We start from the raw sequence: 27,139 nt of genomic DNA, 5'->3' as shown, positions 1-27,139 counted from the left end.
TGGCTGGGATAGTGAGATTTGTTCCTAGTTTCCCTCTGAGATGGCTGGGATAGTGAGATTTGTTCCTAGTTTCCTTCTGAGATGGCTGGGATAGTGAGATTTGTTCCTAGTTTCCTTCTGAGATGGCTGGGATAGTGAGATTTGTTCCTGGTTTCCCTAGGAGATGGCTGGGATAGTGAGATTTGTTCCTAGTTTCCTTCTGAGATGGCTGGGATAGTGAGATTTGTTCCTGGTTTCCCTAGGAGATGGCTGGGATAGTGAGATTTGTGTCTGTTCATAGTTTCAGATATTATTGTATCCTGCAGAGGCTCTGAAAAATTCAAATTCAAGTCGTATATTTTTAACGGTAGAGTAAAATATTAAATCCCGGGTTCAATGAAACATGTTAAAACATACACAATGGAATTCATGATATATACTTATATCAGACATAGGAGTTCACTTTCCCTTACGTCATTATGTTTCAAAACTCACTTAGATTGAATGAATCTTTTTCTTTTAAAGCTGAGGCTGATTAGTGAGATAAGGATTTGGATGGTCTGATTGTTGGAACTCTGTCTTGGCTCTCAAACAGCTGCTCTGAGGCAAAGGTTGAAATATTAAGTCACTATCTTGGTACTTACATAATACATACTTTTGTAGCAAAATCACTTAAATCTCAAAATGTTGCGAGAAACGCGAACGGCCATTAAATAGTTTTTTTTCTTGGGTATTTTAATACTTTCAACTATATAACGAATACTTCCAATCCGGATTTTACATTAAATAGTTTATTTGGTTAATAACTCATTACTCACCTACTTCAAGGTTTCAATTTGTTTAGTTGGTTTACTTTACGAGTTTGTTACTGTTACTCAAACATTTTATCGTCGTCCGCCCCTTAACATTTTACTGGTCTGAATTCTGAAATAATCAGTTATCACTACCAATACTATTTATAAGAAAAGATTTGCAGTGATTTTTGTATTGTTTTTCTTTCGATGTTTTGTTGTTACATACAATTATCAAGATAATGATCAGATATATCTGTAAAGTGCAAACTTACGTTAAAACCGTGTCGGTACTCGAAAAGATAGAGCTGTTTTCCCGCGGTTCAGTTTGGGTACCGTTCACTACTGACTTCAACCGTAAAACTAAAAGGAGAAGTTATCATTGTGGATCATATATTTACATATTATCATAATACAGTAAAGTAACAGAAATATCAGGCCAGATGAAATTTACAATTATTGTACTAGAAGTATGAGTACGACTCATTAGCTAAAACATAAAATGAAAATTGAAGGTTCATTTGAATGACCTGATCACGGAGAAGATATGGAAATGGTTCATCTATAATGAATTATCTCAATTCATCTTGCCTGCCGACCTTGCTGCTCTGAAAATGATGAATCATGATACTTAGGATTCTCTATAACAAATGAGATATTAGGTGATCATGATCTGGCTAATCATTATCAAGTTAAATGTTTGATTGGATCCTGACGAATACAATTGTATAATTCTTTGTTGATCTTAGTCAAGTGTCGTTGTCTCATTTAGATTGTTTAAATATTTACCTTCCTGAGGTGTGTGTTACTTTCCACACACTGGTAAACTTTTTGTCCTTCGTCTCACGCGGTTATGTGCACATCAGTCGAAATGCACCGGTCAACATTTTTATGGAAACAAGCGTCCAACTTTTTTCTCCCGTTTTTAGTTCGTCCAGATAATAATATATTGATTTAAAAGTGATGAATAAATGAAAGATATTTTTTATCACAACTTTTTGTGGGAGAAAACTGTCTCCTCATTCGAATCGTTCTAATGGACAAATCGCTTTAAGGACAAACTAAAAATTCGACCGGTGCATTTCGACTGATGTGCACACATCCGTGTCTTGGTTCTTCGAGAAATTTCCTGGGGATTGGAAATTATTCATCACTACTAGATTGCTAGAATCTATGAATTTAAAAATTTGTTGTTTTAAAACAGAAACATCGTTTAAATTCGTGATCATTGAATAAGAGAGATTATTGCAAAGAAAGTTAAATCATAAAAGATTTCGAAATGATTGTCAGAACTCCCTGTGCAGTGGTTTCCTGTCTGCTGTCGTTCGCAGATTCAAAATCTTCAAAATTGACAAGTACGAGTAAAATTGTAACCACCAACTGCTCTGAAACATAAAGATATCGATTATTCAGTCAAGTTGTAAAAAGCCTATGCATATGGTGGTAAATTTAGTTTATGTTAGTACAGTATTTGAAGTACTTCTTATGATAGTAACAGTATGATAATAAGCATGAACATTTAATTTACGAAATAACATTAAATTGCATGGTCTAAAAAGATTGAGACTGAACCTTTGATAAATGAAATATTAACCTCATAGATGGAAGTAATTTAGGGCGATATCAAGGTAATTTCTTAGTGGTTCGTTGTTCTGACTGCTTCTGGATGTATGCACTATACAGGCCTCGTTTATCTGAAAGTATAACTTTAATAAGTCAATAATGCAACCACTAACATATTATCAACAGTAAAACCTTATTATAGTCAGACGTGAGATTTAATACTTAATACTGCACTATGTTATGTAAAATAAATGATTCGATATCCAGTTCAAAATCATAATTTGTTAATTCCAATCACGCGTTGTTATCTCACTTATTGAATAAACTGATGTATATACTGGACGTAAAATCTTGTTATTGCCTATGGTACCACTATGACCCCACTTTTTATAAGAGAAAAACCTGAAATACTTAATCCTAATCTATTGTGGAGGGGTAATCGTTCATCAGGTTGGTCTCTGCGCACTTTTGCCTGCTTCATTACAAAGTTCTACTTCTATACCTGAATTAAAGTTTTAACTACAAATATAAACCGAGGTTATCCTTAAAAGCTTAAAGCCTGCGAGATAGATATTGAAAGTGTTAGATAATAAAATAATAAAGCAGGTATGTATATGACACGTATACTTGTTGTATTTTAATTGATATCTGAGTTTACCTGGGGACCACAGGCTTTATTGTTTGTTTACGATCGAAGATATGGCGGAGTGACAGGCTGACTGCCGCCCAGTAAGGTTCGCGTTCGCAAAAGGAATATGCAACTTTTAGCCGGCGCGAACGCTTCGCTTGCGCAAGAGAGACATACAACACGTAACAAACAGATCCATGACAACTTACAAGAAGTATAGGGTTGCATAGAAGTATAAATAATGTTCATAATCAATATTATGGAATATAATAATTTAATATGAGACCATTCACATTAGAAATGCGGATGCATTTCTTCTTAGAAGTGTGTGTAATCCTTTTAAACCACATTAGTCGCTAAACACTTAAACAAGCGGCCTATTGATAATTGATGTGGTATCTCCTTGAAACTATCCTTGAAATTATCCTATTTTAGAATTTACCTAGGCTTAGACAAAAAGGTTCTTTAGAGTAAGTGAAGTCTGTCCTCACTGTGCAGGTCACTTCACTGCTCCCTCTTTCGAGAGCTCCAGCGTCAGAACAAGTTATTTTCACAACAGTTCCTGGGTCTACTGGAAACTTAGCTGCTGTCTCAATAGTACTTGTCCACTCAGCCTTCAGTCCAGTACATTCTTGATAATATAAATTAGTTCATATATTTTATATTCCTCCAACAGGGCTCGATTATATCGATTAAAAAGAAAAATTCAATAAATTAATACTGTTCACAAGTATGTAATATGTACATTGTACCGTGTACGTATTGCAATGAAAATGTAACTTAATAGCATCTTAAATATTTTAAATCTTCAAAATACACAGCTACCTGAGTGAGGTTGGTAGTAGTCAGATGCAGTGTCAGATAAACGGAACCGTATCTTTGCAACTTCTCTGCTCCAGTATATTCTCCAGGCACTGTAACTACACGTTGAGTCTGATATCAGGGTGTTGACCACCTCCACCTCGTTACAGTGAATCACTAGTCTGATACCTGAGGTTCTAGTTAAGGTTACCCTCCATACCTTCTTTGTAGCAGAAGGCAGGTTAGTGTGGAAGTCAGTGGAGTCCAAGCAGTTCGCGATATAGTACTGAGGATTAGAGTAGAAGCGGAGGACGAGTGCTCCTACTATGTCGTCCTGGCCCTGTGAGGTGAGCCCCACACTCACCTTATCGTTACTCCCTAGCGTACTATCAGTCTTTATTTCAAGAGAATACTTCTCCAGATTAAAGTCGATATCCACATCGCGTTGTACTGCTATCCAGCCTGAGGTTGTTACCACGTGAATATTTAATAACAGTTTACAGTACACATCAGCTGGTAGACATTATGAGCAAAATATTATCTAATAGTGCAAATTTATACTCGGTGACCAATGCAATGACAATTGCATTATATTTACTACTCTTATACGTCATGATAAATTGGTTCAATATATTAAGCTCATAATGACTAAATGACTACAATGTAATTTCAAAAATGTTATTGTGCTGTAACAGTGCTAAAAATGAAATATTTGTGAAAATATTTGATCGTAGTGATCTTACCTTCATTGAGATTCAAAGCAGTATTCTCAATGACGAGAAAGGACATCAGCAAGATTAACAGCATTGTTGTATACTATTGTTCTTGATTCACTAATAATACAACTATATTACAATAAGATAATACGTCGGAAACCTATGCTAAATACTACGCAAGAGTTTAAAAAGGGTCACATTTTGCAGTAAATAACGACGATAATCATTTTAAGAGCAATGTAACGGAATTGTTGTTTTTTGTTCATACTGCACTTAAGTCGGTTTTAATTATTTCAGCAACAATTTATAGAAAAAATTGAGAAAAACCAGTTCTAAACAAGCTCACATAATATCATGATATTAGGGTACAGTAATCCAACTGCATCATAATCTTACTATATATAAAGGCATTTTACTGACACCACGGCATCAACTTTAACACGGCTTTCCGCAAAAACCGTAAAAGATATACAACTTAAATTTTTTTGACTGATTCAAATGCTTTAATGGCCTTCAAAGCAGCATCAAAAATAGAAATAGGCCAAGGAATAAGAACTTTAGTTCCCAAAATTTGGACCTATGTGGTGTCAAACACGCGAATTAAATAGGTAATAATTATTTTAGTCTCTTGAGTCTTGAAACCATTTAAGGGTTGGATGGGTTAAAAGCGTTTTTTAAATTTGGTCATTTTAACACTTTTTATTCAAAAAGATTTAAAAAACCGTCAAAATGACTAAATTAAAAAATCACTTTTTAAGCGCCTTTTAAGCGATTTATAAAATTATAAACAGCTAAATTGCAATCAACTTATAAGCGCTATAATCGCTTATAAATGGTTCAATAAGCGCTTTAAAATCTTGACTCCGCTAGTGCACCCCAGGTGAATGGATGTTTTTCTAATTCTGGGCACTCCCCCGTTCCAACCAGGTTGAGGGGCATTGAGAAAGCACTTAAAAGCGCTTTCTATTTCCTATGGGGGGGGGGGGGTTTCCTCCCTCTTTTACAATGTAATATGCAAAATGAAAATAGTACATAAAATTACAATTTTAAGTTCGTTATAAACTAAAAGTTGCACTGTGCAGTATGAATTTGTATATATGACAAAGCTCTTTTAGTATAAAATAGCATCAAGAGAATATGTGCACCAAACACTGACCTTACATAATATGTGTTTAACTCTACAAAACTGCTTATAACACAAGCTCGGTATGTGATAATTTGCCTTCAAAATCAAACCTCGTTATAATGCAGACCTTGCTATAACGCGGTTTTTTGGGCTAAATTCTTTCCTCCCTCGATGCGTGTTATAACGAGGTAAGCTACTGTTATAATACTTATTCAAATTGAAATGTATCATTATTTTAATTTATCCTTTTCTTTTAGGGCTAACCAAAGCAAAGTCGTAATAATGATCACTGTCGTTTTCATGTTTTGGCTTCTGGTATATCTAATTTTCTTATGTATGTTATTTATTAGGACTGATAGAGCGATAAATCAAATATAACAACAAAAATATTTTTACCTTAAATATTTAATGTGACAAAAATATTTTATTAATGTTTGATTATCTCAGCGGACTTCGAAGACTTCGAAGACAAAACTATTTGACAGAATCTAAAAGATATTTATTCGACTGTATGGTCCCTGTATTTCTGTAACAACATCACTGCGTGGAATTGATTAGGGACATTGATTAGGGACACAGATTTGTGAAATATTAAAGCCTGTCTCTAAAAATATTATTTTCACGAGAAGTTCTTCCTTAAACAAAAACAATAATAATAAGAAGTTAGTATTAGTATTATTAATTAGTAAGAACTAATGATAAAGAGGAAGACTTTTATAACTATTTAAAGCTCCCTGACGCGATGCACAAGGCCAGGATGGCGTTGTAGACCCAATTTAAGTCTATGTGCAGCAGCCGGCATCAATTGAATAATTTGTACACAGGAGGTGACCGGGACATGATTTCAGGCCTGACCGGGACCGGGACCGGGATACAAAATGTGACTTGACCGGGACCGGGATCATAAATCAGCATTTGACCGGGACCGGGACCGGGACCGGGATGAAAAATGTGACTTGACCGGGACCGGGACCGGGATGGCTCAAAATTGCCAATCCCGGTACCGGGATTCCCGGTACCGGGAATTCCGGTCGATTGCTGGTTAATTCATGATCATAATTTATTACTCAAACTTGTTTAGCAATTTTAAACATTGTTTTATTTGGCTCAGAGGATGTTTAAAGATGAAATTCACAATGAATGAAAGGAAAAACTTAAAATCACAGTGAATGAAATTATGTAAAAGATCCCGGTCAAAATCCCGGCAAATTTGAGTGATTGACCGGGACCGGGACCGGGACCAAGAATCCTGAATTAACCGGGACCGGGATCATAAATCAGCATTTGACCGGGACCGGGACCGGACCGGGATAGCTCAAAATTGCCAATCCCGGTCACCTCCTGTTTGTACACTGTTCAGTGTTCAAAATAATACGAGAGCGTGCAAAAGAAAACCCTGACCCTAACCCTTAAATAGTGTACTGATCTACAAGAAAAGGACCGCGAGGTGATCTTTGTGTGTCACGTGTACCCATCGCCTTGCACCCGCCCATGACCCGATGCCTCTTTCGAGGTTCTCAGATTAGCTGAAAACTAATGCACGATTAAGCTCATGAGTTGGGGCAGCCTATTGGTTTGTGAGAGAATCAGGTCTCACCTGTAGCACTGTAGGTTTGAATATTCATTGTTACTAGAAAATTTGGGCCAGCCAAGTGGTCTGTGAAAGAATCAGGCCCATCTCCTTATAGTACAGCAGATTTGAATATATGAATATTGAATATTAATTGTTTCCAGAAAACCAGGCCGGAGAGGGCGGCGCTCAGAATCTCTATTCTAACATAATAGCCTGGGGTCCTCAGGTAATGTGGTGTTAGGAAATAGTGTACTGAGATGTTTTACAAAGATTCACAGAATATGGTTTTTGTGAAGACGATAAATTCCCCAAAATATATGGATCCGTGCCATTTTACTGACACCATACACGGCATCAACTTTAACCCGACTTTCCGCAAAAACCGTAGAAGATATATACATCTTTTTGACTGGGTCAAATGCTTTAATGGCCTTCAAATCAGCATGAAAAATAAAAAATTGGCCAAGGAATAAGAATTTTAGTGCCCAAAATTTGTACTCCCAAGTGGTGTCAAAAACGCGAATTAAATAGGTAATAATTATTTAAGTCTTTTGTGTCTTGACATCATTTTAGGGTTAGACAGGTTCCTGCTAGTAACATAATAAAGGCGAGGGATCGTGAATGGTGGAGATAAAGATCATTTAAAGATTCAATGATATCAGGCTCACAAAATACTTACAGCCCAACAGGCAACATACCTACAATAATGATCCCACTCGTGAATTTTGAAATTCTGACTCGACTGAATTTTATTACCGCGGTTTTATCATCTTCAAAAAACCATATTCTGTGAATCTGTATAACCTTATAACGTTAACTAGTTAACTGGACAAAGGAACACACAGTACTATTAGGAAATAGTGAACTGAGATATTTTACACAGATTTATAGAATATATTTATTTCGAAGACGGTAAATTCTTGTCGATATAATTCGGTCGAGTCAGTTATTAACAAACTTCTTTTTATAACAACTCTACTGCATATTACGAGGAAATGCAACTTAGAACGACAATTCATAAGCCGTTTTTTAATAATTAGAAGAATGGGAATTTCTAAGGTAGATGGATGTGAGTGTTATCATTTGTAAGGAACAACACACCAACTTCACTGTCTAGTGTCTCGTCAGCGTACCGCGACAATTGACCCCCCGACAATTGACCCCCTATGTAATTACACTGGGGTCAATTGTCGCGAAATCTAGGGCTTAATACGACAATTGACCCCCCGACAAGGTTAGGGTTAGGCGTTAGGGTTAGGGTTAGGGTTAGGGTTAGGGTTAGGGTTAGGGTTAGGGTTAGGGTTAGGGTTAGGGTTAGGGTTAGGGTTAGGGTTAGGGTTAGGGTTAGGGTTAGGGTTAGGGTTAGGGTTAGGGTTAGGGTTAGGGTTAGGGTTAGGGTTAGGGTTAGGGTTAGGGTTAGGGTTAGGGTTAGGGTTAGGGTTAGGGTTAGGGTTAGGGTTAGGGTTAGGGTTAGGGTTAGGGGTAGGGTTAGGGTTAGGGTTAGGGTTAGGGTTAGGGTTAGGGTTAGGGTTAGGGTTAGGGTTAGGGGTAGGGTTAGGGTTAGGGTTAGGGTTAGGGTTTGTGCTAGTGTTTGGGTTAGGGTTAGGGTCCCTCGTCAGTCGTTTACGAAAAGATGATGGGTCTGACAAATAATCATAAAAATACTGAAAGTCAAAAAGATATCATTAAAATTATTGTAAACTAAAACTTTTATAAATTTCTGACTAACATTTTGGTAAATACAATTTTTGCTACCCAAATTTGATTTTCCTCAGGTATCCCTCAAAAACGACCACTGCAGAGTTGTGTCCTGAAAATCCTCTCAGTCCTCAAGATCGTTTATAAAGTTATAATTCTACTTGGAGTTAATCGATCTTCCTATGGCTAACGACTATACGACTAGGCTCACTTGGTACCTTGAATAAATACGCTAAGCTCGCAGCAGCCCGATTAACACTCGTGGTGCCCTAAACGGTGCTTTTTGTTTTTTTCTCTTTAACCTGTTGAATATAAAGATGACTTAGTCTGTTTGTAATCCCGTATGAGATTAACAAGGACGGATAGGCTTGGTAAGTTTAACAAGAGTTAACGTGACTGCAATAGTTATAGTATGTATTCTCTTAGCACAATGATCCTAGTGGCAAGTTACTGAGGGCATGGTGAATCGATTTACCATTGAATTCAGAATCTAGTCTCTTACTTTGTGGCTTCTATGGAAATCTAGAAATAAACGGAGAATGAACTATTGGAGCTGATAAAGGAGTGACATTTGCGTTACGGTAACTCCATAGTTATTACAGAAGTACCTCGCTATAACTTACTGGTGGCTGTAGCAATATCCTGGCGGGAACCCCAGGCTATAAAGTATAATGTTCATAAAGATAAAAAATAATAAAGATGCGGCAGAATGACAGGCTGAGCACCGCCCAGTAAGAGTACTGCTACTACCCGGTATTCTGAATATCAATATTTTAGTTGTATCTTGTGATAATGATATCCAAATAAATTTCGCCTTGCGGGATATGTCACATGTATGGGAAGGCTAATTATAATTGACTGGTTATGAGACATATTATATCAAAAAATTCATTTCGTTGAAATTGCATTTTTGACTTTCAATTTTCAAAATGTTTTACACCTTAGTATTAAGAAAAATAAATACAACGATTACTGGTGTCGCAGAAGTAAAATCATTCACATATGATCAGTTAGATCATTTTGCAATTCAAAAACGATGTATAAGACTGCTATTTGGTAACATTCCCAATTTTGATCATAAAGAATACTATTTAACCTGTGCACGTTCAAGAACTTATAACGAACATATGGCTAGCAAGAACTACTGTCTTGAACACACTAAACCGCTATTCACTGAGCAGAAAATTATGAACCTGGAGAATCTGCACATGTACCATACATTTATGGAACTATTCAAAATTCTTAAATTTGATGTCCCCCAGTCGATTAAAGATCTTTTCAAGTTCTGTCCTAGAAATGAAAAACTTCGTCTGATTGTCCCATTACAGCTGAGGTTAGATATCTCCCAACAGAACTTTTTGTACACCTCTACGAAAATTTGGAATGACCTCAGCCCCTATGTATTCGAAATTTGTGATGCTAAAAAAGATGGGATAATAATCCCGGGTTCTTCCAAGAATTCAGACTTGTCAGCCTCGTCAGGTATTATTAAATCTAACCTTAAAAAGCACTTGCTATCCCTCCAAAATCGAGATGACCCTAATACATGGTAACTACTTTATATTATATCTCAAATTCTAAATCCGGTACGGCTCTGCACACATGATATCTCTCTCTGCCATGAAACATGGCTAACCTTTTAAACTATAATTTAAAACCTAAACCTAAACTAAAACTCAACTGGGCTCTCCTATGTCACCAAACTAAACCAATAAGTAATTTTATATTATTATATTTTTCTATATTTGTATAACAAGTATATTGACGTAGTGGATGGTTGAGGGGGTTTCAAGCACAGGTCACTCTCAAATCCTAAATATAAGCAGTGGCCTTCGGCACTTGAAACCTCTTCAAACCTCCCCTGATTTATTTATTATTGATATTGTTTGATTGTGCCGTAAAAATAAATATTTGTTTTATTAAATATTTGTTTTATTAGAGTTACTAATAGTAATATAAATTACTATTTAAAAAAAAATACTTTTCCTACTTGTAGGACTAGGAGGAGAGGGGACACTGTAATAGTCCCCCTACCTCATAAATTATCGATGTACACAAACAAGATCAAATTTATATTTGTCTGACAGAATTAAACAGAATTAAACAGGATTAAACAGGATTAAACAGGATTAAACAGGATTAAACAGGATTAAACAGGATTAAACAGTAAATTGGCTTGAGATAACATTAACAATACCGTCTAAGCAATACATTATTTTCGGAATGAAAGGGAGGGAAGGAAGCCGTTACCCTCCGCATACGTTTGGCGTTCTGGAGGCAAACGTATCTGACAGTCTGTAGTTCGTCTTCAAGGTGTTGAGGGAAGCAGATATCGTAGGCTCTTCTAGTGAGGGATCGGATGACAGCGTAATTCTTGGAGGAGTTGGTAGTGCAGTAGGAATACTTATTGTAGAGGTTTGTGTGGGTGGGTCTTCTGTAGAGTGAAGTGGACTTGTAAGGGTGGATGAGGACATCGAGGAAAGGTAAAGCTCCGTCGGAGGATGGGTGTTCTTGGGTGTATTTGAGGTCTTCTGCGGATCCGATCGCATGGTAGACTACTCGCCATCGAGGTGGTCAGACATTTAATGACCCTTCCTGCTACGAGGATAAACTCTACGTAACCAAAGTAGAGTAGTACCTTCCTCGATGTCACCCTCCGATCGGATATGGATTATGGGAGGTTTTTCATTCTTGTCGGGGTCGGTGGTATACTTGGCGAACGTTCATAAACTAATCTCTCGGGCAAGGTATCGTCCCTCAAGGACCACGGACTACAGGGTTGAATGGACCATAGCCAGACGTGGACACAAAGTCGGCCAGAACAACTGCGATATAAGTATGTCGGATAAATTAGAAATATTACTTCGATCATTCGAACCCCAGCTGCAAAATCCAAAACGGAGCTCGCTCTTTACAAAATGCCGCCATTGTTTTCCTTGCATGTTATATAGTTATATGGAACAGGTCATGGTATATAAATGTATTACTAGTAGAACTAGATCCTTAATTTTATATGGTTATTTTAAGTTCACTATCCTGCTCTTCATCCCCAGGATTGTAAAACTTCTTAACGTGTCTCCTACTAAATAATACACATAGTACAGCACTTTGATCAGATCCAATATTCCGCGGTCAAATATGTAGAATAAGGTATATACTCCGCGCTAATATCGTATTACATGACACAAAATTCATACAGGATGAGATAATTTATTGAGGCGGAAAATGTTTTCAAAATATCCTAAGACATTGTCCGTAATTTAATGAGTTTATGTTCAGGGTACAAGTACCAAAACACAAAACAGCTGTATACTAGCACGCTATGCATATTCTACTGTGCACTCTCCCCGCCTGTTTGTTCTTATCAAGGTTGAAACATCAATCCCAGGCAACACTCCTCTAAGTTTCCTCCCTACCGGACCTGACTACAACATTCCGGATTATTGGGTAATTGATAAATACCCATTAGAGATAAGATAAGAGAATCAAATCACTGTTTTATGATTTAACCATAAAATCTCTGGCATTGATCTCTGAAAATTTTATTGTATTCTTGCTGTATCAAAAAGGAGTTTTGTGCACTGATCGAATTAAATCGTTTGAATCTATTATCGTATCTCATTGAGACCACGTGATGGTCGATATAGTTAAGAAATCAATTAGGCAAAACATTTGATATTTGGACCATTGGCGTAACAAAGGGCCCCGCCGAGAAAATGAAACAATTTGTCGCTAACTGCAGTTCACGCAGCTGTTTTTTACCTGGGGACCCCAGGCTATTATGTTCATAAACATAGCCTGGCGTAATTGAACCCTCTAAAGCCCAGTAAAGCTGTTTTATAATTAAATATGGTTATGATAATGGTTTGCGATAACACACGATAATTGATGATGATTGATGAACCCATGACAAAGCTTAGGGTGGGCAGCCAATTCAATTCCCAGTTTCAATCCCATTTTCGTTACAGCTTTAATTATTATATCATAACTTTTACTACTATGATCTAATGAGTTGCAGAGATGTGCACTGTTTTACGTTTAGGCGGCGGCGGTCTTGACGCCAAAATTGGTTGGCGGCGGTCTTCGACCGCGGTCTGACTCCAAACCGCGGTCTACTGTGTACATATTAGTATTTTGGTTGTGTAACTGATGTATATGAATTGATTTCTTAATATATCGCGGTGGTGAACGTCTCTAATGAGTTGGTCACCTCTACCTTGATTGATCGATTGATTGATTGAGGAGCACTACCCAGAGGCATTACTCGGCACTAACGCCTTACCTGATTTCTAAGAGCGTTCCTTAACTCCTCTCTTAGATTTGTGACCTGTCTGGTGTGTTACCAGGTGCGAATATTTAAAACGTAACCCCCATTCCATTGGAAATATGGTGGTAAGTGGTGACGTTTTAAACATTTGCAAGTTTTTTGGAACGATAATTCTAACTCCATACTTAGTAATCTCTATCCTTAGTATTAGCAATAACCCAAACACATACCCACACCTGCACCCTTCGTATTAATAACCTCAAATTCTTAATAAAAACCGCACATGTCCATTAATACCTCCTTGTTCATGTTATTGTTAACTTTGCAGTGTGTGATTTAAATTGCACATTTACTGATTTACAGTGACACTGACACTCATTGTCAAGTCTTGATCATTGATGCCCTGTATAAAAAACAAAGTAGACTCGCTAATAACTCTGTTTTTATTAAATGTGAGATTGCAGGGATCAGCTTTGCTTAGAGTGGCCAATGTTTTACTAACTAAATAGAAACTGAAAGTGTGATGGCTGATTCAAAAACATTGACAATACATCATTAAAAAAGTTGGTAAAATATTCAAATTTAATAATAATATAGGCATGCCATCTGCGCCAAAAACACTTTGACAAAACTTTCCCCGTCAGTGGCGTAACGTTGCCCTTCGTTACGCCACTGTTCCCTATCAGGGTCATTTCACAAAACTAACAATTATTTTGGCGAGAGAAAATTGGGAAAATTCGGCAAATTGCACATATCACGCGTAATATTAGGAATATTTAAACAGTTCTTAAGCAGTTAGTTATATTAATTGTATCATATTCTCCACATCGTTAATCATAGTAGCTACAGTGATTTGTTCTCACGGTACCACTGCATTACATTGGGAGACTACTCACTACTCTGACAATGTTGCTAGACTATACTCCCGGATTGGGTTAACTTAATCAGCTCACTGCGCTTCTGATTCTGATTTTTGCTTTTTGATGTGGTATAATATGATATAGTTCACCACTAAAATAAAATGCATCATGTCTTCTCGACATTTCGTCCCCAGTAATCAATCATGATCGACTCACTCAAGAGAGCGAAAAACAAAACATATTAAAAGAGTTCGTGTTAATGTCAAGTTCAACTCGAAGTATGGGGTCATTATTATAAATATAATACGAAATGATACGTGCAAGATAACACGTTACACGTACACAATCATACATAATGAGTAAGTAGTAAGTAGTCATATAACTGCATCCCACAAAACCTATACTACGCTTACTATATCAATATCCCACAAAACCTATGCTCACTATATCAATATTATTAGCAGCACTTTTAGTGCCAAAAGCGAGCCTCGTCACTCCCCAGTACTTACATTTATTTCTTGGTTATAGTTTCAGTGCGAGTTCTACGTGAATCATGTTCAGATAATGAAACTATTTTCTGAATACAGTTAACGCACGGATTTTTAAAAGTTCACGGGGAAATTTTGATAAGGCTACTTATCCTCTAACTAGCGTAATAAGAACTTTATACGGTCTTAATTACTTTTATTTGCGCACGGAAGAAGCCAAACAAAATAAACAAATTGAATCAATTATCATGCAGTCGTCTTTAGTCTACCATTAATCACAGATGTTTGCCAAATAGCGTTGCTTTGAATATGATAACATTATTCTTTCAAATCGATAGTACAGCTGTTGTCATAGTAACAAGGATAGTACAGGATCTTCATTTGACGCATTAAATACCCTAATTCGTACCCTCAACTGTTTATTCAGATATAAATCATACGCAAATATTGCCACACACAAATTCTTGAGTTATACCATGTGCACAATAAGTGCTGAATTACCAAGTTTATCACTTAAAATCACTTTTTTTCGATTCAGAACATTTCTTTTAGTTTCACCATGAAGGAAACATTCATTAATCATTATATTGGTCACATTTTACAGTACGTTATAGTTTATTTTACCAAGAATATAGTACATTAACATTTCATAAAATTAAAGTTAACCCGACGTTTGTTTTATCTTCGTCAAACTATCACTTTGAGTAATGATTCTATCTAATATTGTCAGGTAGAATTTGTTATCATATCAGCTATACAGTTTTGTAATATATTGTCCATCAGTAATTCAGACTATTGGTTATTTATTATTTGTCCTTTCTCTCTTACATGAAGTAGAACTATACTATAACATTAATATTAATTATTATATAACCTAAACCGGGAAACTACAGAATCTTGAACGTTGATTGGTCATGTGTCAATTACAATATTCTATTTTATGAATCCTATATATTTCTATTCTGTGAGACCTATCTCTCACTTATATTCTACAAATCGCCCAGATCATGTATTAATGTTGTAGCTGTGCTGAGCTCGCCAAACAACTGATTTACAACTCTCCTATTATCGTTAGTATTTTGTGAATTGTCTTCCCCTTTTAAAGAATTATAATATTGATTTGTGACCTGTACAAAAATTACCATCAATAGCTTTACTTAAATAAAACAAATCGTTTCATGGTACAGTTAATAGTCACTGGATAGAAGTTTGACCACTACCATCATCATGTGCCCGAATTATCGTCTGTCCGCCTAAATTCAAGCGTTTCACCTATTTGATATAATGTATGCTTCTGCTTGTCAGAATGAGCACCTTTCGCAAACTAAATAAAAACTCGCATAGTAATTTAAATATGATGATTATCATCTCTTTTTCATCATTCAAACTATAAATTACCTGACTATAAGATGTTGACTGTTCACGATTGTTAATGATCCCAAACATTTTCAGGCAGAGGTACCAGTGGTTACAAGTGGAAGCTTCTTACAGAGGTATTGACTGCTACTAGTACTTCCTAACTGTGATTATTTACGAGTCAAGAAGAACCTAGTACACACTTCAAGTGAGTTCCTTTGCTTTACAATATCCCCCATCTTCGTTTTCATTTTATAAGGCCTCCTTTTTTATTAAAAATTCTGTTATTAATAATTTTATTTCACTATTCGTGTAATTCTCATTACTCTTTTTGAGGTTTAATTTACGAATTTACATTCGATCACAAAAGGGTTTTTCATAACGATATGTTATCAATACATTATATTATTTACTTATATATAATATTATTTACTTATATATAATATTATTTACTTATATATTTTATTATTTATACTTATATATTATATTATTTACTTGCTTAGCGATTAACATGATATTTTAAATCTTTTTGGTATGGACTCAATCAGTCAGCGTTCTAACTTCGTAAACAATAAAGTTCCAACATCCAAATCGTTTATTAGGTAATTATAAATTTGTTTACTTAATCTATCCGATATTAGTGTTGTATGATGACTCTTTGATTCACATTTGAAATATTAATAGCCTGAGCGGGCTGAGTAGGTTATAATTTGATAATTTTATTTTGATCTTTGCAGATTAAATTGGAAACATAGTCTCCAGGAGGAAAGAAACTTACCCTTGTGAAATACAGCTAAACTAAACAGCTTTTAAGAAAATCAGTAAGTTCACTTTCTTTATATCTCATCTTTCATCCTGAACGTCTAATTCTTCACCACATTAATGAATTATAATGACTACTAGTTTTTAAGTTTTTAACACCTTCATTTATTTCAGACTATCTTACTCCTGGTACTGAACGATGGACTACTATATAAAGAATGGAGAGGAAATATTCCTCAAGTTCTGCAACTCACCTGACAACCTTCATTCCCCACTATGCTACCGAGAGCTCCAGAATCAGACTTATATAGATAGGTACCCGCGAGAGATAGTCCTGCTTCAGACGACGAAAGACAACGGCAGTCTTGATTATGAGGCTGAAGTTATAGTGTATCGGGCCGTGGGAAATGGACGAAAAAGCGAGTGATCGTTCTGCATAATTTTGAATACACGCACCACAATAACGATTGTGCGATAAAGATCATTTGAGAAAAGGGCTTTCCTAATTGTAAAAAAGCATGTACGTGAAGGAGAGAGGTGTGATTTTTTGGTATTTGTCCAGAGCGATTACATAAATCATAGAGGTTAAAACTGACAAACTTTCGACAGGAGTTTTTGGAATGTGAGCAGATTTTCATCTGTGTACGATATGGCCGGAGGACTGGGAGAACCTGATGTATGACCATGATGAAGATTCAGAGGTGATGAATAAGACATTTCTAAATCAGTGCAGCAAGAGGCATAGAGATCGTGAACTTAATCGGATGTCTTGACAAGGACATACCATTCTTCGTTTACGGCGTATCTAATTTTAGTGCAAAGTATCGAGAAGAATTCGCGAATCAATCTGATCAAAATTCGATGATATTCAAAGAAGATTTGGATAACTTCTCTGCTTGGTGGTTGCAAAATGTCATCAACAGTCTAATCTAAGTCTCAGAGTAATCTTCCGAAGTAAGAAAAACCGGTGTTAGGCTCTATGGTGTACAGATAAAGATGAAGTTTGATCAATCTAGGTTGCAGTCTTGGGCAGTCTATCTGACATTAGTCACGACTCAAAGAAGGAATGTACTTTTGTACCAAAAAAGTGAAAGAATTGGCGCAGAATCCCGGTGTCATTAAAGCTCCGAAGTTATCATGAACTATGTAAAATGTGGCAAAACCTAACAGTAGAAACAAGATAATGCTTTCCTCAATTCAGAAGAGACTTTTTGTATATTAACGGACCCGCAGGGGCAGGAAAGACTGTCATATTGTGTGGTAAAATTATGCAACTGATACAATCTGATAGGACAACAAAGTTGTGGTATTTAAGTTTAATGGAGAGGGAAACAATTCAAGCATTATCAAAGTGCGTTAGTAACGCTGGTATAAAATACAAACGGATAAGCACTAGTGAAGATGACACACTCCCACAGAAATAGCTAATCTAATTATAACAGAGGAGTTTGTGTAATGTGATTATTGTGGAGCTAACACGTATGCAGATACCACATATTTAACAGTAGATCAGTGTATTAAGTGGTTATTATTTTGTTTGTTGAATGATATACAGGACAGTAATTCAGTTAATACCACAGCTGAATTTGAGGTGCACTAATTAACAAGTTATTAGAATTATCAGCCAGATAAGACTGTGGGATAGCTTGTGTTTTAGTTCGGTTTGGCATATTCATGACACACAACCATTTCAACGTAGCTTATTCATCATTGATTTTATAAAAACCCAATCAGAGGGCTACGTTATCTAGAAACTTAAGAAACACGTTTATTTATCGATATTTTATCTGTAATCAGAGATCAATTCGCTAAAATATGTTCTCTTAATCAGATATTTTAGAAATTATTGTACCTTCACAATCACCAGGACACTTTTACACCGGTACATATTACCTGTTAGACATGTGTTGAATGATACTAATCGTATGATAGTATTGTAGTATTATTAATATTGATTTCGATTGATTGTGTGGCTTAACAATGAATTTACATTATTCTGATATAGGTATGGTATATTATTCTGATCTCACAGTAGGGGATGTGTATCACTAGTTGAGGACAGTGTTGATATGAGATGTAAGAACACTGCTAGGTAGATTGCAGAGTGTTACTGTATTGATTGTGCCTCTTAGTGAGTGGCCCTGCTGTCAATAGTACTGCGTGAAGTGCTGGGGTTAGTGAGGAGCTGGACCTGGCTAAACTTTACTTAGCGTGATCAAGAGCACGTGTACACTGCTTGTTGGTATATACCATGGATGGGTTAAAAACATGGGACGATACACCTTACATGTTACATTGTTACATAATCTGAGTTAACTACGCTCGCGTTTCGATATTAGACTATGATGTTACTGTGTAATAAACGTTAGTGGGTGACTAGTTCTATTATTGTGAACATGTTATACAGTAAGCCTTGAATTATGTGAGGCGCAACCATGAATGAACTTTTACGGTCTAAATTAAACGATTTTTGAAAACGTAATATGTAGAACAAGCCGGGACTCGATCTCGCTACGGTCCGGGATGACGAAAGATAAGGTTAATGTATAACCGAACCACGCCACTGTGCTGATAACAACATTGATATATTAAGCAATATATTATTTTGCAAATAATTTCACCCACTAACCAACTTAACTATTCGTTATTGTAGTTATTAATATAATGCCTATACTATGAAAGTACTATCAACTTTTATAGAATGTGTTATCATCATTTTTATTCTGGGCTTTCAGTGAAATAAAGGTTTAAATCATAATGTTTCGTATATTTGGGTTGACAGATTTAGCCTAATGTCTTAGGTAGAGGTCTAAACAACCTAGTCGGAAATACAAAAAATCTTACCTTTTACCATATGAAGGACTATAAGAATATGACTTATAGCATAGTCACAACATCTACAAAGCTGCCATTATAGCCTGACTGACAATTTTCTCGACTGACTGAACATTGTGTCTTCTTTTTCCCCATTTAGAATACAAAGATTAGTACATTTTTAGCTTATGATTAATTTTATATTTTTACTAATAGTTTACCTGGATTACGTCCGTATCATGGTATCAAGTACTGGTGGTCGTTCTACGCCCCGGTTGGATACATACTGATTAGCTTTCTTGATATTGCTCTATTATTTACATTTTATCTCTCCGGCCATTGGTCCGAGATTGGTTGAGCGTTGTTTTCTTAGGGCGCCTCCTTGAAGTCTTGGTGTTGTACATACATCTCCTGATTTATCCTGTATTTACATGTTTATTTTTTTTTTTTTTTTCACAAATTTTTTTTTTTTTTATGGGTGAGCTGTCCGCCCATGCTACGGTACGAGAAAACAGCGGCAGTGCAAGATACGGTTCTAAGAGATCTTTTATGGTCGCGTAAGAATCTCGCCATGCTAACTGCTCGGTGGGGAACTATTTAGGTTCATGACCATCTAACGCCCCGCCTAATCATGGCAGCCCCTGACAATAGGTTGATGTCCGAACCGTTGTCCTTGCCTATCTCGAGGTTGTTGGGTCTAGGCGGAAACGCCGAAAGATGATGTTACCTTCTTGTACTTAAACGTAATGGAAAATTTTTCTCAAAATCCTTGAATAAATGGGTAACCCCTAGTAATGTCTTTTCTAGCACTTTAGATGTTGCATGGTTGAGGTTGTCTCACTTGCACAGTTTTTAATCCTGTTAATACATTTTGGAGCAGTACTTCTAAATAATGGATTTATCTTTGGACTACAAATTTTATATTTAATTGGAAAAACTATTAATGTTATTTATGTTCTTACCTGTTTACCTGTAAAAACATATGTTGGGAGAAACAACTCAAACACTTCATAAGAGTCAATTGGCCACAGAAAATTGTGTCGAATCCAAATCATCCACATTTTCTAATATGAACATATTTAATATTCCTGGTCACGTCTTCTCAAGGTGCTTCCATACAGATTGTAGTTAGTTGATTCTGACATGTCCACCGATGTCAAAAATGACACATTTTACTTCTCCTGGAGGAATACTGGATAGAGAAGCTTGGGCAGCATTCCCTTCTTGGTCTTATGACTAGAAGAAGGAACGGACACATCTCCCAAGATCGGGTTATGGAATTTATTTTAGTGGACAGATTGCTCGATACAAAACGTGGCAGAGGATTGAAAAAGAAGTTCAGCCTAAGAAGTCTTCTGGATTACCATAAAGGGTCTGATATACGGCTGAAAGATCCACTTTGAATTTGCCCAATTCCACAATCTTACATCAAACGGCCTGTTCACCGACAAAGTCACAAAATTAATCAAGAATCATGGATTAGCTGGTCCCAGACACACTAAACTGACTCTTGGACATAAAAAACCATCAACATCATCAAAAATCTCAACACTACACTCAGTAACAACAGACAAAATTATAGAACTGCAGTTGACCTCATCACGGGACATTGTGGCCTCAACAAACACCTACCACAATTCGCAAATCAGGACACAAGTGCTTGTCCTAAATGCGGCGCGAAGAGGAGACTGTCTCACACTTTCTCGGACTGTGCCGGCTATTGCCCAACTAAGAGGTCAATATTTCCGGGGACTACTACCTCTCTGTTCAATGCATATTCGAAACCAACACATCTTCCCCATTGGGTCAACTTTACAAACCACACCAAACCGCTTAGTGGTGCCAGAGGAGTTGGACCAGACAGGAGTTAACATAGCGACTACTATAACGCTGTCTTATTTGCCTCTCTCTTCCACACTCAACCACCACTTAAGCGTTTAGCTATGACACACCCCACAACACTTACCATCAATCCTTGATTAACATCTTGATTCCATGGCATCCTCCTACAGGACTGCCATACCCCTGAGGTAGGCAATGCATTCATATGCTATCCAATCGTGGGCCAACCAGGGCTATATTTACTCTTCTAAACTAGCAGACGTCAGGTAAGCAAAGTTGCTATTTACTCTTCTAAACTTGCAGACATCAGGTAAGCAAAGTTGCTATTTACTCCTCTAAAATTGCAGACGTCAGGTAAGCAAAGTTGCTATTTACTCTTCTAAACTTGCAGACGTCAGGTAAGCAAAGTTGCTATTTACTCTTCTAAACTTGCAGACGTCAGGTAAGCAAAGTTGCTATTTACTCTTCTAAATTTGCAGACGTCAGGTAAGCAAAGTTGCTATTTACTCTTCTAAACTTGCAGACGTCAGGTAAGCAAAGTTGCTATTTACTCTTCTAAACTTGCAGACGTCAGGTAAGCAAAGTTGTTATTTACTCTTCTAAACTTGCAGACGTCAGGTAAGCAAAGTTGCTATTTACTCTTCTAAACTTGCAGACGTCAGGTAAGCAAAGTTGCTGTTTACTCTTCTAAACTTTCAGACGTCAGGTAAGTTTCTGGAAATATCTTACAATCTGGAAATATCTTACATTTTGTCCCCGAACTCCCAGTTTAATTTTGTGAAACTATTTTACCGTATAATCATGAACTATGATTACTATTTAAATATTCAATCGTATTTCTAGTTGTTAGTCCTTTACTTCCATCAGGCCTTTAAAGGAGAGTTTAGCGGTTAGGCAATCGCCTGCTACATACTAGTACTACTATGGAAGTCTCGCGTATAAAATAGTAAACAATTTAACCATTCCAACATCGCTACCACTCACGAATAAAATAGTAAACAATTTAACCATTCCAACACCACGAACAATTTGATCACCTCGAAAAATTTGAAAATTCAATCATATCGAAATATTCGAGAAATTAGAATATCTCGAACAATTCGAACAATTGGAAGGATTGGAAGGATATTGTGAATGGTAGTATCTCAAGCAATTCAAGAGGCTTTTTTATATGTCTTTGGTTCATAATTTATGGTCTTTTTCATCCTAAGAATTGAAACTGAAGGAGAAGTTGTATGGTCAGTTGGTTCTGTTAATTGAAGAGAATTTAATGATCTTTTTAATTTAACTGCTAATGTTGGCATTTTCCAGATCAGCACAGTTTTACAGGGCAGGATCCTATTTGACTGTACCAGACTCTACACACACCACATATCTTCTCTCCGGGAAAGTATGTTACCAGCTTCACTGTATAGTTCAAATATCATAGAATCATACTTGTTGTTTCAGAGTTCCCGGTATCAGGTCTACCATAGCCAGTTCAACACATGATATGCAATGTGACTTTAAAGTTTATATGTATTTTTGGGAAGGATCCCTGCTCAGAACTCTAGCGCAATATTTTGGTCTATGTCTCCACAAGACGCTTCTAAATCTAACAGATCCTCTTATTTCAGCTAGGAACAGTGCTGGTATATCCGGATAATTACACACTGATCTACCAAGATACTACCACCTTACCACTATTCCTGTGGGCTCCTGTGTGCTCTGATCCCTTTCTTGCTCTAGGTATTACCTACATAGCTTTACATAACTATTAGCTTGCTTATCCTTACAGCTCAAGCTGGATTACCTTACAAGACATTTTTGTGGCGGACCAATTTGCGACGACCGAAATTTTGGCGGTCCGAAAATATGGCGAAATTGAACAAAAACCGTCACATTTCGGACGTCACAGAAAATAAGGGTATTTTTCATCATTTTGTTTTCTGACAAAATTCAAAATTTTCTAAAAATCGGTAAAATCATGTTGAAACAAAATGAAACTTATAAATCGATTTCTTCATCTTCCTCTAAGGGGTCCGGCTCGAATCTTTCAGTTTCACTTATTGAGTTTGGTATTAAATTGTTTATCTTGACTTAGTCTATAAGACGTTTATGTTAGCACATAAATGTAATTTATTGTAAATTTAAAACGTATAACTTGACATTAAATTCATCATGGAATATTGTGTTTATTTGTCCCACCATCATATCACTAACTTTTCAAGAACAAAATGAATCGATGAAGCCACAATTATTGGAATAAGCTAAAAATAATGCGACGGATTCTATTACGACGACCGAAATTTTGGCGGTCCGAAAATATGGCGAAATTTCGGGAAAACCGTCGCATTTCGTACGTTATAAAAATGTCTTGTAAGGTACATATCCATTTCATTGCATTATTTTAAATTATGTCATCTTTTACCAGACGCCCAAGGCTCTGGTTAAACACGCTCATCATTTTATTTAGGGACAAAGCCCTTACGGTTACTGGCGTCTGGCCTGGTAATAATTGGTAATAATTGGTAAAAGATGACATAATTTCAAATTCATGATGATAGATGAGGCTGCCTTATTACCTTATTGATATCATGTCCTTGTACTAACTACTAAGCCGGCAACCACTTAAGCAGTATTCATGTTTCGAGATTACATCATATTTTCACTGTATATATCTTCTAAGAGTTATAATCATTGGACGTTGAATTATTTTATATCAGAGTGAGTATACGGAGCTTTCGAGTCCAACAAAAGAGGATTTCTGTGGAATAATTTAATCTATGCCACCAGTGCTGGACGGTCAATCAAATCGAAAGGCTACAAACAATAATCTCAATCCCCCGCATTGTTCTTATTGCAATTAAGATTATTCCAAGGTATTGTCATGTATCTAATTGTCTGTCCTCTCTGCTGGAGTACCCATTAATATTGGGAATCATATTATGTCGTCTTTAATCAGTGGTTTGACTCGTATAATATATAATTAGTCACCTCAGACTGGCGGGAAGTTCTAAAACAAATAACAGTTGCGCACTATATATTTCACACTATATTGTATCAGCGCATGTATCACATTGTTTCATCCAGAACGGGAAAAATTATAACAAATAATACCTTCGCTTAGTTATCGTGCCGGGCTCGCCCTCCGCTAAAGCGTCGGGCATTATCGCCCGTAGCACTCAACAGCCAAGGTAGTATTGTATTATAATTTTTTCTTCCCGCCAGCTAGTCTGAGGTAACTCTCAGTCTGTCCTCATATTACTCTGGCAACCCTTGCGGCAAATTATCGGCTACCAGTGTCCACGACTTTTCGGGGAAATAATTCCCGGAAAATATTATAACATTATTTTCTGCACTAAGATTTAATTATTGAAGGCACAGTTTATATCATATCTCCACAAAAAGCATTGCAACAACTTCTTTCGAATTTCTTATGTTAAGTTGTTAACTGAATCAGGACAACAGCTAGTCTGTTCACCTTCCCAAAACCGTAGAAGTTTGGTAGGAGCTTCCCGTCGAAGTTTATCTGACCGACGTCACAGGTATAGTTCTCCTTGATCGTAGCAGCAACCTCCTTCCTCGCAGTAGCACGATGTCTCCCTCACGTATGCAATAGTATCTGTACCACGACTATTACACATCATCACTACCGTCTTAAACCGCTTTAAATCTTTTTAGAAATTAACCCTTATTAACTCCGCACCACACCCGCCTTATATTTGAAAACATGCATTACATTGTCGTATGAAAGTAAACAAACAGACCGCAATGAGTGGCTCCCCCCCCCCCCCCCCCCTAATAAGCGTATAGTATTACACGCATAAACATTGTCGTATGAAAGTATGAACTCTCTCTACAGTTCAAACATACCGCAATCAGTGCTCTACACTCCTAATATCACTTGCGGGGCTAACCTAATTACCAACGCTACATAATATGCAGTAATGGAAGAGAGAGCGAAGAGGGAGAAAAAGTGAGCCATTTTAGTGGCTCACTCCATAATGTTGCATTAATGGTACAAAACCATCAATTAAGCCACTTACCACCGGCCAATTTAAAAAAAATTTGCTTATGGGCTTCAGGCACAAAAGGATTTCGCGATTATTTTGGCCAAAAATCGCGATACCGCGAATTTCAACAGACTATACATTAAACTATACATAAAATTTGTCGCAAATAATGAGAAAAATCGCGATTCCGTACATGCCGCGATTTCCTTTTGTCCCTGAATTGGGTTTCGTCAGAGTTTTTTAGGCACTATACCGAAAAAACCAGTCCCATAACTCTTACCGTTTTTTTATATAACCAAACGGAAATTCCCGGCACGCATACAAACACACACAGATTTCTTGAGATTATTATAAGTGATTGAATCCTGGCCATTTTAACCGTGGATCGGAGCATGTCCTATTACTTGAGGCTCTCATATTATGCAGAATTGTGAACTCAAACATGTGTGTGTGTCTGTTCCGTTACAGAAATAAATATATTATATATAATCAAAAAGATTATTATTTTGTCATCACATACCATGCCAAACTGAAACACCTTGTAAGTATTATTCTGCAATATAACAATTTATTTTGATTATTATAGCCCAGAATGAAACCAAAAGCTCCAAGTAAATATTTTAGTCTCGCACATTGCAATTGTTTGTCTGTTCCGTTACAGAAATAAATATATTATATAATAAAAAAGATTATTATCTTGTCATCACACACCAAACTGAAACACCTTATCATTCAACATGTCTTTAGAAATATTATGTTAACTAATGGATATTGGATAAGTATGCCGATGATAGCAAGGAGTTATGTACATTGTGGCGAACCTTATCAACTGATGGACGTACTAAAGTACGTAGTGTAACCGTACAACTAGTTCTGTATAACACGGCTATGTAGGAGTATTATAGAACACGGCTATGTAGGAGTATTATAGAACACGGCTATGTAGGAGTATTATAGAACACGGCTATGTAGGAGTATTATAGAACACGGCTATGTAGGAGTATTATAGAACACGGCTATGTATGAGTACTATAGAACACGGCTATGTAGGAGTACTATAGAACACGGCTATGTAGGAGTACTATAGAACACGGCTATGTAGGAGTATTATAGAACACGGCTATGTATGAGTACTATAGAACACGGCTATGTAGGAGTATTATAGAACACGGCTATGTAGGAGTATTATAGAACACGGCTATGTAGGAGTATTATAGAACACGGCTATGTAGGAGTATTATAGAACACGGCTATGTATGAGTACTATAGAACACGGCTATGTATGAGTATTATAGAACACGGCTATGTAGGAGTATTATAGAACACGGCTATGTAGGAGTATTATAGAACACGGCTATGTAGGAGTATTATAGAACACGGCTATGTAGGAGTATTATAGAACACGGCTATGTAGGAGTATTATAGAACACGGCTATGTAGGAGTATTATAGAACACGGCTATGTATGAGTACTATAGAACACGGCTATGTAGGAGTACTATAGAACACGGCTATGTAGGAGTACTATAGAACACGGCTATGTAGGAGTAACGGGTGATGAATAAAAAATGGGACTACATGTTTTTTAGCCCTCAGATTCCACCTGAACAAAATTTTGAAATTTTACCACAACCACCAGTTACTCTGAACGATACTCGAACAGTTTCCACCCCCATTTGATAAAATTGGTTGATCTTTGTCCCCGATAATGGTCTCGAACTAGGGGAGGGGTCCTATAAAAACTTTACAGCAAAGCTCTGTTCACAGAAGTCGCCTCACAGGTAGTTAAAGCTTCCATACCAAAAAATATTTAGCAGAGAGTATGCCGAATGTTATGCTTAAGACGAGGGTTCAACACCCATCAGCGTAGCTAAAACCAGT

General features: G+C 36.7%; 1 long non-coding RNA gene across 1 annotated transcript; it reads right to left on the bottom strand.

Moving 5' to 3' along the window:
* LOC134817276 (uncharacterized) lies at window positions 1-3,024 on the bottom strand. The gene is made up of 7 exons (XR_010160507.1): window positions 2,365-3,024; window positions 1,560-2,155; window positions 1,301-1,378; window positions 1,046-1,133; window positions 798-903; window positions 475-579; window positions 1-310 (listed from the first exon to the last, which is right to left on the bottom strand). It is a non-coding gene; the product is annotated as an uncharacterized LOC134817276 (long non-coding RNA).
* Between the last annotated feature and the right edge of the window lie 24,115 nt (window positions 3,025-27,139).

This window comes from Bolinopsis microptera, chromosome 6, assembly GCF_026151205.1.
Source record: "Bolinopsis microptera isolate Bmic1 chromosome 6, MBARI_Bmic_1.0, whole genome shotgun sequence".
Taxonomy (NCBI): domain Eukaryota; kingdom Metazoa; phylum Ctenophora; class Tentaculata; order Lobata; family Bolinopsidae; genus Bolinopsis; species Bolinopsis microptera.
The sequence above is the reverse complement of the archived record's forward strand: the minus strand, read 5'-3'. Positions and strand labels throughout refer to the sequence as shown.